The sequence below is a fragment of the Gallus gallus genome, chromosome Z, assembly GCF_016699485.2.
Source record: "Gallus gallus isolate bGalGal1 chromosome Z, bGalGal1.mat.broiler.GRCg7b, whole genome shotgun sequence".
In the NCBI taxonomy this organism is placed as follows: domain Eukaryota; kingdom Metazoa; phylum Chordata; class Aves; order Galliformes; family Phasianidae; genus Gallus; species Gallus gallus.
In genome coordinates this window covers 37,035,818-37,047,614 of record NC_052572.1, presented here as the reverse complement: position 1 = coordinate 37,047,614, position 11,797 = coordinate 37,035,818, and the positions used below count along the sequence as shown (strand labels likewise).

The 11,797-nt window shown below is 37.8% G+C and overlaps 1 long non-coding RNA gene across 1 annotated transcript; it reads right to left on the bottom strand.

Annotated features, from left to right (window-relative positions):
- Positions 1–5,685: 5,685 nt before the first annotated feature.
- LOC121108464 lies at positions 5,686–11,162 on the bottom strand. The gene is made up of 3 exons (XR_005842983.1): positions 11,010–11,162; positions 7,435–7,485; positions 5,686–6,158 (listed from the first exon to the last, which is right to left on the bottom strand). It is a non-coding gene; the product is annotated as an uncharacterized LOC121108464 (long non-coding RNA).
- Positions 11,163–11,797: the final 635 nt, after the last annotated feature.

Here is an 11,797-nt window from a genome sequence, read left to right as displayed (position 1 = left end):
TTTGCTGTTTATTCAAAGTTTAGGAGATGATTAAAGTTTAAATTTTATGAAAGGTAAAATTCCTGAGTCACTGAACTTTCATATTCTTGATTAATAGAAGCCCAGCCTAATTGATGTACATTTTCTAATCCTCCCAATATAAGGGCCATTTAAGACGATATTAAATGAAAATGAGTAAGAAACATACGATTAGATTAATATCCATAGAATCTCTAATCTGTAAATAACAAAACATTTTTATTTATAATGCTATCAATGAAGCTGTCAGAACTTATTTTAAACTAGAAATTTAGTTTAGAATATATTTATCTTTCTTGTTTCCCTACCTTTTTTTTGTTTTTACAGTCCAAAGATTTTAAATTTCCTGATAGATACTATGCTAAAGTTTGTTCCATGGAGATAATCTTGAAGGGAAATACAATTCCAAAGCAACCTGCTTTTCCATGGCACTACCTGTGTATAACAGCAGGCACAAAGAGATCATGCTGTAGACTTTCTGAAACTATAGATCAACATTGCATAAGTCAGATGAACCTTGAAAACTTCATTAGACCTGGGAAAGAACAACCCCAAGCCCCAAGCACCAGTACATATTGGGAACTACATAACTGTAAAGCAGCTTGGCAGAAAAGAGGCTGAAAGTCTCAGTGTCAATCAACTGGAACATAAGTCAATCATGTGCCCAGGCTGATAAGAAGACGAACAATTCTGGCTATTAGGAAAAGTATTTCCACTGGGTCAAGGAACATGATCCTTCCCCTCTATTCATCAACATCTACTAATACCTTGAGGGAGACTGTAAAGATGACAGAATCAAACTCTTTCCAGCGTTGTCCACTGCCAGAACAAAAGTCTGTGAACACATACCAGAGAACTTCTAAACATCAGGAACCGCTTTACTATGCACTGGCATAGTTTGACCAGAGAGTCTTCTTCCACCTGGACGTGGTCCCGGGCACCATGCTCTGGGTGTCCCTGCCTGAGCAGGGGGCTTGGACCAGATGGATGCAGAGATCACTCATCACTGATCTCTTTTAATGTTAAACATAAGAATGAAATTGTTGCAAATTCACAGAATATTCATAGAATGCTTTGGATTGGAAGAGATGTCTAAGATCATCTAGTTTCAACCCCCCTTCTATAGGCAGGGACACCCACCTCCCGCTAGACCATGTTACTCAGCCCCATCCAGCCTGGCCTTGAGTGCTTCCAGGGAGGGGGCATCCACAGCCACTCTGGGCAACCTGTTCCAGTATTTCACCATCCTAACAGTAAATATTTTCTTCTTAGCATCTAGTCCAAATCTGCCCTCTTCGAGTTTAAGGACATTTCCGCTTGTCATATCTCTATGTGCCCTTCTAAAAAGTCCCTTCACAGCTTTCCTGTAGGCCTCCTTCAGGTACTGGAAGGCCGATATAAGGTTCCCCCAGTGCCTTTTCTTATCTAGGCTGAAGAGCCTCAACTCTGTCAGCCTGTCCCTGAAGGTAGGTGCTCCAGCCCTCTGATTACTGTGGCCTTCCTATGGACCCTCTCCAACAGCTTCCTGTTCTTCTTGTGTTGGAGACCCCAGAACTGACACAGTACTTCAGGCAGGGGCTCGTGAGAGCAGAGTGGAAGGGAAGAATTACCTCCCCTGAGACACTACTCTTGATGCAACCCACAATATGGTTGGCCTTCTGGGTTGCAAGTGCACAGTGCCAGGTCATGTTGGATCTTTCATCAACCGACACTCCCAGATACTTCTCTTCAGGGCTGCTCTCAAGCCATTCTCTGCTAAGCCTGTAAAATCACTGTAGTGTGACCAGATCAACAGTGATCATCAAGAATGATAAACAGTAGAAAGCCTACTACCCTTTTCTTCCTACCCCACCCCACCCCATGTACAAGAAAAACCATGGAAATTTGGTTGGACTTATCAATAAAGTATTGAAAAAGAGTACTGTCAAGAGTTTAAACTTGCATAACTTGACATCATACTTTACAAGACCACAGAACACCACTGGTACATACCAAACAGAGAAACATCTAAAAGCCATGCCTCTACCATGTATTTCATGCTCTAATTAGGTGATTAGTTCATTACATAGTGTTCGATCCCAGTCTGCATTGTTTGTCCAGTTGCATTTCCTGGATCTGAAGTTGGAAAACGCATGGAAAACGCATATCGATATATCAAAACTTTAAGCTATCTGTTTATATTTTCCTGGGTGTCTAATAACTAAGTTGATAAGTGTTGTTTCAAATGTTTTTAGCTGTTAATTATGTTTCTAACAGTACTCTGGATCAAACACTCAGAAATGAATTTGTGGTTTCATTTCTTTTTTAGTACCATAATTACAAATTGTAAACAACTTCTCTTTTCCCTAATGGTTGAGGAACTTTATAAGAACAGAAGAGAGGGGTGGAGGGTGTGGAACAACAGAAAATTTTAAAAAATAAATAAATAAAGGAAAAAAAGAATCTATTGAAGTAGAAATTAAAGAGAGATGTTTGATATGATAAATAATGACTTGATAATGGGTTTCACTGGGATATGGAAATATATCCCACAAAAAATAAAGCAAAAACCTGTGTGGAGGGGCTTGGAGAAGGACAACACCATCCTGTTTTTATCTCCCTTATGCTCGATACTGTCACCAGGCCAGACCTTGGGAACGATTCACAGTTGACTCAACTTGATTGTGAGTCTCCTTAGGAATGACTGTGGTTAAAGAAGAAATTAATATATGGCTTTATTGCTTTGGTAGACAAATGAAGAAGAAGTGATAGTCTGTGTATTGAGTGCTTACTGTGAAGAAAGAATATTCGTATAATTGCTGATGACATTCAGTCAAACTGCCTCCCCAGAATATACGCTTTTATTCATATGATGAGTTCTTTCCCTTCAGTGGTCAATTGTCTAATAAACTCCTGAAAATCTAACAGTCTGTTGGTTTATACCTTATGTGTTTTTGCATGGTTTTGATGGGAAATTTGCATGGTGGAAGAGTTAATTTGTTCACTTCAGGAATGTAGCATGTGTAAATAAATTCAGTTACATCTATTATGAGAAGAGGTTTCAGAAAAAAAATGTGTATTCCACTAAATGTATACACTTTCAGTAGTGGAATAAATTTAGATGTAATACCAAGAAACACCTTTTCAACTGTATTTAATGATTAGTATCCTCTTTAGCTGCCTTAGCTTTCTAAGCTGAGTTCAGCCAGGCTGGGCTGGCTGAACGGAGACCTTTGGCTGGTTCTCAAGAACAAAAGGAAAGTTTATGGTCTCTGGAAGTGTGGGCAAGCTACTTATGAGGATTACAGGTATGTAGTGAAGCTGTGCAGGGAGAAAATTAGAAAAGCCAAAGCGCAACTAGAACTGAGCTTGGCCACTAAAGCAAAGGAAAACAGTAAATGCTTTTATAGACACATTAACAGCAAGAGGAAGGCTAGGGAGAATCTCCATCCCTCGTTGGATGCTGAGGGCAACCTGGTCACCAAGGATAGGGATAAGGCTGAGGTACTTAATGCCTTCTTTGCCTCAGTCTTTAATAATAAGACTTGTTACTCCCTGGGAAGACAGCCCCCTGCACTGATAGATAGGGACAGGGAGCAGAATAAGCCCTTCATGATCCATGATGAGATACTTTTGGACCTGCTGCGAAAGCTGAATGCTTACAAGTCCATGGGGCCAAATGGATTACACCCTAGAGTGATGAGAGAGTTGGCAGATGTGGTTGCCAAGCCACTCGCCATCATTTTTCAGCAGTCCTGGCTAACCGGGGATGTCCCGGTGAACTGGAAACTGGCAAATGTGACACCCATCTTCAAAAAGGGCCGGAAAGATGATCCTGGTAGCTACAGGCCTATCAGTCTCACCTTGGTGCCAGGGAAGGTTATGGAACAGATAATCTCGGGAACCATCATGGACCAATTAAAGGTCAACCAGGGGATCAGGCCCAGTCAGCATGGGTTTATGCATGGTAGATCATGTCTGACAAACCTGACTTCATTCTATGACAAGGTGATCCACTTAGTAGATGAGGGTCAGGCTGTTGATGTGGTCTACCTGGACTTCAGTAAGGCCTTTGACACTGTCCCCCATAACAGTCTCGTGGAGAAACTGGCTGCCCATGGTCTGGATGGGTGTACGCTCCTCTGGGTAAAGCACTGGCTGGATGGCTGGGACCAAGGAGTCGTGGTCAATGGAGTTGAATCCAGTTGGCGGCCGGTCACAAGCGGTGTCCCCCAAGGCTCAGTGCTGGGGCTGCTTCTGTTTAACATCTTCATTGATGATCTTGATGAGGGGATTGAGTGCACCCTCAGTAAGTTTACAGACGACACCAAGCTGGGAGGGAGTGTTGATCTGCCAGAGGGGAGAAGGGCACTACAGCGGGACCTGGGTAGACTGGATCGATGGGCCAAGGTTAACAGCATGAGTTTCAATAGTGCCAAGTGTCAGGTCCTGTATTTTGGTCACAACAACCCCAGGCAACCCTACAGGCTTGGGGAGGGGTGGCTGGAAAGCTGCCTGAGGGAAAGGGACATTGGTGTACTGTTGGACAGTTGGCTGAATATGAGCCAGCAGTGTGCCCAGGTGGCCAAGAAGGCCAATGGCATCCTGGCTTGTTTCAGGAATGGTGTGGTGAGCAGGACTAGCATCCTGACCCTGTACTCGGCATTGGTGAGGCCTCACATCGAGTACTGTGTTCAGTTTTGGGCCTCAGTACAACCTCAGTACAAGAAGGACATGGAGGTACTGGAGCAGGTCCAGAGAAGGGCAACGAGGCTAGTGAAGGGCTTGGAAAATCAGCCCTATGAGGAGAGGCTGAGGGAGCTGGGGCGGTTTAGTCTGGGGAAGAGGAGGCTGAGGGGAGACCTTATTACTCTCTTCCAGTACCTGAAAGGTGTTTACAGTGAGAGCAGGGTAGGTCTCTTCTCACTGGTGACAGGTGACAAGACGAGGGGAAATGGCCTCAATTTGCGTCAAGGTAAGTTTAGGTTGGACGTTAGGAAACACTTCTTTACAGAAAGGGTGGTTAAACATTGGAATAGGCTCCCCAGGAAGGTGACTGAGTCACCATCCCTGGATGTGTTTAAGAGCCGTTTGGATGTGGTGCTCAGAGACATGATTTAGCGGAGGGTTGTTAGAGTTAGGGTACTGTGGTTAGGCTGCGGTTGGACTTGATGATCTTTGAGGTCCTTTCCAACCTGAGTAATTCTATGATTCTATGATTCTAGTGTTCTTCATTATATCTGCCTCATTCTTCTCCCAAGCTCGCAAAACTTTTTTTTTTTTTTTTAACTCTACAACTGTCACTGATGATGACTCTTTCAGAGTTCAAGCAATGCAATCCACTTTTTTTTTTTTTTTTTTTGGTTTGAAATGCAGTGTCCACCATTTTTTGTAGAAGATTTGTTCCACATTCCTTATGATTGATCAATGAGTTCTCCTCTTGTAATTTGGAGGATTATAATTTTCTGACTTCCACTAACTCAATATTGCTAAATTTGCAAAAAAATCATATTATAAATTTCTCTATTTAGAGCATTTTGTGACATTGCAGTAAACATAATATGAGAACTAGCAGATACACACAGCTTTCAAAAGTGTTAGAATTTTAATTTCTCTGTAAGAAATTTGAAGATCCTGGATTTTCTAAAAAGGTAGTAGTATGATTCAGGCAGAAATGGCACAACTATGCATTGTCTCACTTGGACTTTATTAGATTCAGAGTAATCCTTTGGGATATGGTCATATTTGGTTTAACAGAAGTTGTAGCAATGAATGTCTGTGTTAATATTCCTTCTCCCAGTGATGGGGGCTATATGCCAAAAATAACCTGAGGAAAAAATCAACACCCACATAACTATTTTAAGAAGAAATAATAATAGATGTACAAGGTGTATATGACAGAATTTTCTTCCATGGCTTAACATGATATCACATGTGCTCTTCAGTGTGAGATTTCAGGTTCATCAGGAACTTAGCCAGTTAGCATTATTTTGACATGGAGATTGGAAAGGAAGGTAGTAACTATATGTCATGAGCATCTCAGATTTTGATTCAAAGTCTTTGGGCTTTGTCTTCTTCTACCTAAACTTCACACTGTTTATGAGGTACTTTTAGTCTTCCAGAGTAATGATGCCAAGCTAATGCCTCTTGTTCTTCTTCTTCTGTAAATGAAAATGATTAACACATATTATTGTTGTTTTACCTTTAAATATTAATGTGTCCTTTTTGGAAATGAAACATTCAGTCACTTTGTGTACAACCTATTAAAATATTAAGAACAGCTGTGAACCAATTAGTGATTACTGTAGTAGCTTTCAGAGAAATGACTGTATGACCACACAGCTAACTATACTAGTTTTGTAAGAATCATCTAGTACTTTGTCAATCTATCATTTCTTAATGTGCTTTTCTTTATGTTTATATCTTTGAAGTTCTCATGTCATACCTACAAATCTATTTCAGCAGAAAGAATCTATTTGAAGTAAAGCAACTAAATGCTTTGTGATCCTTTAATCTTTCATGTCTTTTACAATAACTAGCTGTTTTCTCTCTTCCTATCTATTCCATTTCATAATCAATTATATAAATCTTTGCTTCATAATAGCAAAGAATCTTTTAAGGGAACCATGAGGATCATATGGTTCATTAAGATCTCCCATAACTAACCTTCTGACATTTCAGTGCAGTTCCTCCTAACCTCCTTATCTTCAAATTAAATCAATTCATGTATCACCATTTATCATCTTGAAATCTAGCTTGCAACTGTAGTCTCCAGTTCTCTCCTCCAGAAATGTGTCAGAATAATTCACACTTGCTTCTATCACTGCCTTTGACAATTTGTTTCATTATTCAGTAACCTTCTGCATAAAGAATTTCTGTCTGAACTGCTTATAGATTAATTCTTTCTTTAACATCAATCCATTATCTCCATTTTTGAGTAAATTATTATCTCAAACAGTGTCTTAGTGACATTCGAGTTCTCTGCCTTCAGGATCTTAAACAGGACTAATTAGGACAGTGATCTGCTAAGATCCACCCTTTCTGTGTATCTGATTTTAGATGTTTTAAACTCTTATTTCACCAATTAATAAAAACTTTTTTTTTTTTTTTAGCCTTTTACAAGGAAAGAAAGAAAAAAAAAGCCAAACTTCCTGCAAACCTACAATAACAAAACAGGAGATGGATTCAGATTAAAGTAGGAGTTTCAGGTCAGCAAGGCAAAACAACTGAAAAAATCTTCAGGCCTGACATCACAGCTCAGACGTATAAGAATTCTCATGGCTTGGTTGTGCCATGAAGAATGGAGACTTTCAGGAAATACCCTTTATCCGTATCATTCTCTTTCCACTACACAGTGTTTGTGGTTGGACACTTTTCAGTGAGTGTTGTGTAATTTTTGGGCTTGTTCTCATTTGGTAATGAATTACTATCACCAACCTTTGCAGAATGTCTTAGGCAATGGTCCAAAAAAGTTGATCTTTTTTTTCCCTACATGAGAAAGATAAGATAAATCAATGCTCCACGTACAAATCTATTATCAAAACTTTCAATCTGGTATAAAATCCAGTATAATGACATTTACTTTTGTTATAAATTTAGGTTACAAGGTCATTGAATTATTTTTGGTGAGATGAAAAATTTTTTAGGTTTCAATGAAAGATAAATCATATTTTATTTCCCATCCAAAATGGATTCTTTTTCTAATGCATTCCTTGTTCTATTTCATCGACTTATCCCAAAGCTTTTTATGATGTAATTCTGCATAAGAGCTATGTTATTTTTCCCAGGTTCTGGGATTTAAAAAAAAATAAATAAATCAACTCACAGAAAAGTCCACTCCAAAATAAAAGCATGCCATACTTCCCCCCTTAAATTCTGGTTATCAGCAAGCACATTTTCTATTAAAATAATCAATATAGAAAATCTTACCAGCTTTATTCATGACAGAGCTTTTATTATTACATTGCACTATATATATATACTGTTACATCCATATCAATTTGATCCTCTGTGATTCATTCACTAACTCCACTACCTACAATTTCAGCTGTGCAGTGGTGAGTAGAGATTATAAGTGTTTAAGAAAAGCCATTTCTGTCCCTAAAAAGGATGTGAATCTAAAAAATGTCCCCAACATTTCCATCCTAAAAACTCAGTGTCCTATTTTTAGAATAAATTTAATTATTAACAGTTTCAGGAAAAACAACAACAATGCTCCAAACTGTCACAACCTGTGGGTGTGTAGAAGATAGAAAGAAAATAGTTCATTTCCTTTTTTTTTTTTTAATTTTCATCATTTAAGAAGTTGTTTATTTAGATTTTTACAAATTTTATTAGCTTTTTATTCAACTTTTAAATGAATACATTGTTAAGATATGAAATACTAATTTTTCATTTTGGGAAAAACTGAAATCAGTAATTAATATTTCAACTAATGCTAATTTTTTCACCAATGTTTACTTAGCTAAAAAATTAATCCAAGGTTATTTTCCTTTATTCCTTATTAACCTAGCTTTTTTGAGCTGCCTTTCACAACAAAACAAATAGCCTTTCCTACAAGGGCTCCATGTTGTGTGAGAACAAACAGATATGCTGTGTAAAATGGCTCAGTAGTTTCATGTGAAGAAATAAAAGAAGAATAAATTGGATTACAGCCCTTGCATTTCTTTTGTAATATAATCTACAAATCTAAGTGTGCACTCTTGTTCTCTGAGCATGAGCAAGTCCTGATAGAAAACCTCACCTCACTCCTTCTGCTGCTAGCTGCCAAATTACAAGTATAGGTAGCTTGAATATATGTGATAAGTGATAGGGTTCCCTGCTGGCCCTTCATTTTCAGTTAATTGCATTTTAAATGTTTGCAAAATTTCTGAATTTTTCTTCTTCTTCTTTTTTTTTTTTAATTTATTGTGCTGTTTTTGTCTGCAAAAACAGATAGATGGATAAGGGGTGGACATACACTTATGTAAATCCTCATTTGATGTTTATGTTTTCACCATACTACTCTAATATTTTATATTTGTGCTAAGCTGATTTGTTTCCCTTAATCCGTTTTCGAAGCTCCTTATTCAGCAGTTTACTGCAGATCTTTTTATTCCTGCTGTGCCTATTACTAAATAGTACTTGATTTTGCACACATATATTTTTCTTCTTACACTCTTTGTTTTCCGTAATGATTGTTCTCCCCTGCACTTCTCCCTTTCAGATTTCACCCAGTTTGCTTCAAAATCCATTTTATGGTCATTGTATAGCATTGTCTAAAGATCATAGACTTGGATTCCTTAAAAATGTTCACTTTTTTGTAAACAGCAGATTCAACTTTTTAGTAAAAAGAAACCAAGAAAAATATCTGTTGATCTTCTGTCTTAAAATATTCAACTTTAAATGTCCTTTCTTTCCATTTTTCTTTTGTCTGTTATGCCCTGAGACACAGCAAAAGCATCTTTCCAGGCACAGACATATGTACATGTTCACACATACCAATATATATATGCAGAACTGAAGGAGATTTCAGTGAAAATACAATCATGCTCAAATAGTCAGATGTGCTGTGTGGTAGCTCATACAAAAATCTTCTCCTTGCCATTAGGCCCCTGATTTATTTAAGGTTGGGAGAACTGCTTGGAAGCAGGAATAGTGAGGAGGATGTACAAGGCCATTGCTAGCTTGCTCACACACTTTATATACCTGCTTTATAGTTGTTAAGAACTTGTGGTCTTTTTTGACTAGAGCATGGCAGGGAATGTAAGGAAATAGAGCCTCTCCATTGCTGTTATTACAATCTACAAGAGAATATTACCCATTAAAAAGCACAAATATTTTTGGTTAGTTTTATTGATGATATCTAATATGAACCATTTGGTGGCTGATGCATAGCTGTGACACTTGCCAAATGCAGTTTTAGCACATCTACACCCTCTTATAACAGCACAATTCCACTTCAGTGAACACTCTCCACAGTCACTCTTTCAGGTGATAAATCCATGCTTAACATGACACCATGCTTTTTTTTTTTTTTTTGGATTTTTTTTAGTTACTTTGGAATTCCTTCTCAAAATCAGCCTCGGATTCTCTTGTTTTCTGCAAGTCATATAAGGCAAGGAAGTAAAAATGAGAAAGTATTTAAAAAGCAGTAACTTGATTTAATTACTATGTGGAGTAGATGAGAATAATATTCATATTGCCCCTGTTTCCACTGCTACTGTACTACCGTTGTGTAAAATCAGTTTGCAGTTCAAAGATCTGATCCTGCAAGGTGCAGAGCATCTTCAGCTACCAACAGTCAGCTTTACAGGTTTTCATAATAAATGCTGAGCACTACCACTCTTTGGTCCTACAGCCATGAAGAAATACTAGTTTTCTTCCCTGTGCTTTCATTTTTTTGCTTACAAATTTTTATTTTTTTAATCAAAAAACAAATCTTAATTACAGGCAAAGTAATGAAAATCAGAAACACATATACAAAAACAGGAAGTATAAAATGTATGTTATCCTATGCATAGCCTTCTTGTGCAGCAGACGTATTAAAATTAGTATTCAGATCTATGGAACAGAATGCTATTATTAAAGTAACTGAAGAGTTTTTAATATTATAAATATGTATGACTTTATAGAACAGTAAGGAAATATATTCTGCTCAAAGTTCTCCTAATACTGAATATATTAATAAAACTTACAGCATTTTTTGTACAAGTGCTATAAATTATCCACTTTAAAATTAGATAAAAACTATTTGAGAAATAATTATGAGTATATGTTCATTACATTGGAGTTGGAGGACTGAGAGATAAGGGCATTAGGTCAAGTCTTTCAATCTGCCTCCAGATACTCATTTCCACTATAATGCCTATAAGAACATTATGGCAACAGAATCTCAATGTTTAGAGAATTCTAATTCATTCCCACTCTCTGGCTGTGAGACAGTCATTCTCAGATAGGATATGCAAAAACACAAACACTGAATTTTAGCATACTCAGCTAAGTTATTCCTCTGTCTCCCTTCCCCCTCTCACCTTGCCTCTCCATACACTGCCTCTTTTCCATCCTGCCTGGTGAAGCCAATCAGCATGCAAGACTTTACAAAGCAGTTAGTAAATGTTGATTCAGACTGCAGTATTTACTTAATAATGGCATTGCTTTATCCTTGCTTTTAAGTTAATCACAAACAATCCTCCTCCAATCCTTGCCAGGAAGCCTCCCTTAAGTCCATTGCAAATCATAGACATAATCTGTGTAAATAATTAATCTGCCTGAATCTTATTCCAGCAACACCTGCACCAATACTGATTACCAGATGTGTAATTGCATTTTGCTTGTATTTAAATGGTTTTGCCTCTGTTTTCTGTAGTGGAGAGTGCCTCACTTCCCTTGTGGTCTAGGACAGAATTTCTTGACTTTTCCTTGGTTTCCCAATCCATGTGAGTACTGAGATTAATCAGTTTGAAGTCAAACCAAGAGGATGCACCCTGTCCAGCTTGCACTGAAATCAAAGGTCATTGTGTAGATTGACAAGAGGCAAAATCAGCCTCTAATGAGCTCAATAATAAATGTGATTCAACTCTACACTGCTTCCCATTGGTCCAGGAATTTAATACATAAACTTCGTTCATTCAGAAATTCTCCGTGAGAAAATACAAGTCAGATCACTCCATTAATGTTTTACATGGAAACAAAGTTAATGAGTCTTCTGCCTAGTGTCTTCAACCAAATGGCTGAGGTTAGTGCTCCTCACAAAACATACTTGAGATATACATGCATATACATATACATATATACATACATGATGTAATACATATACATG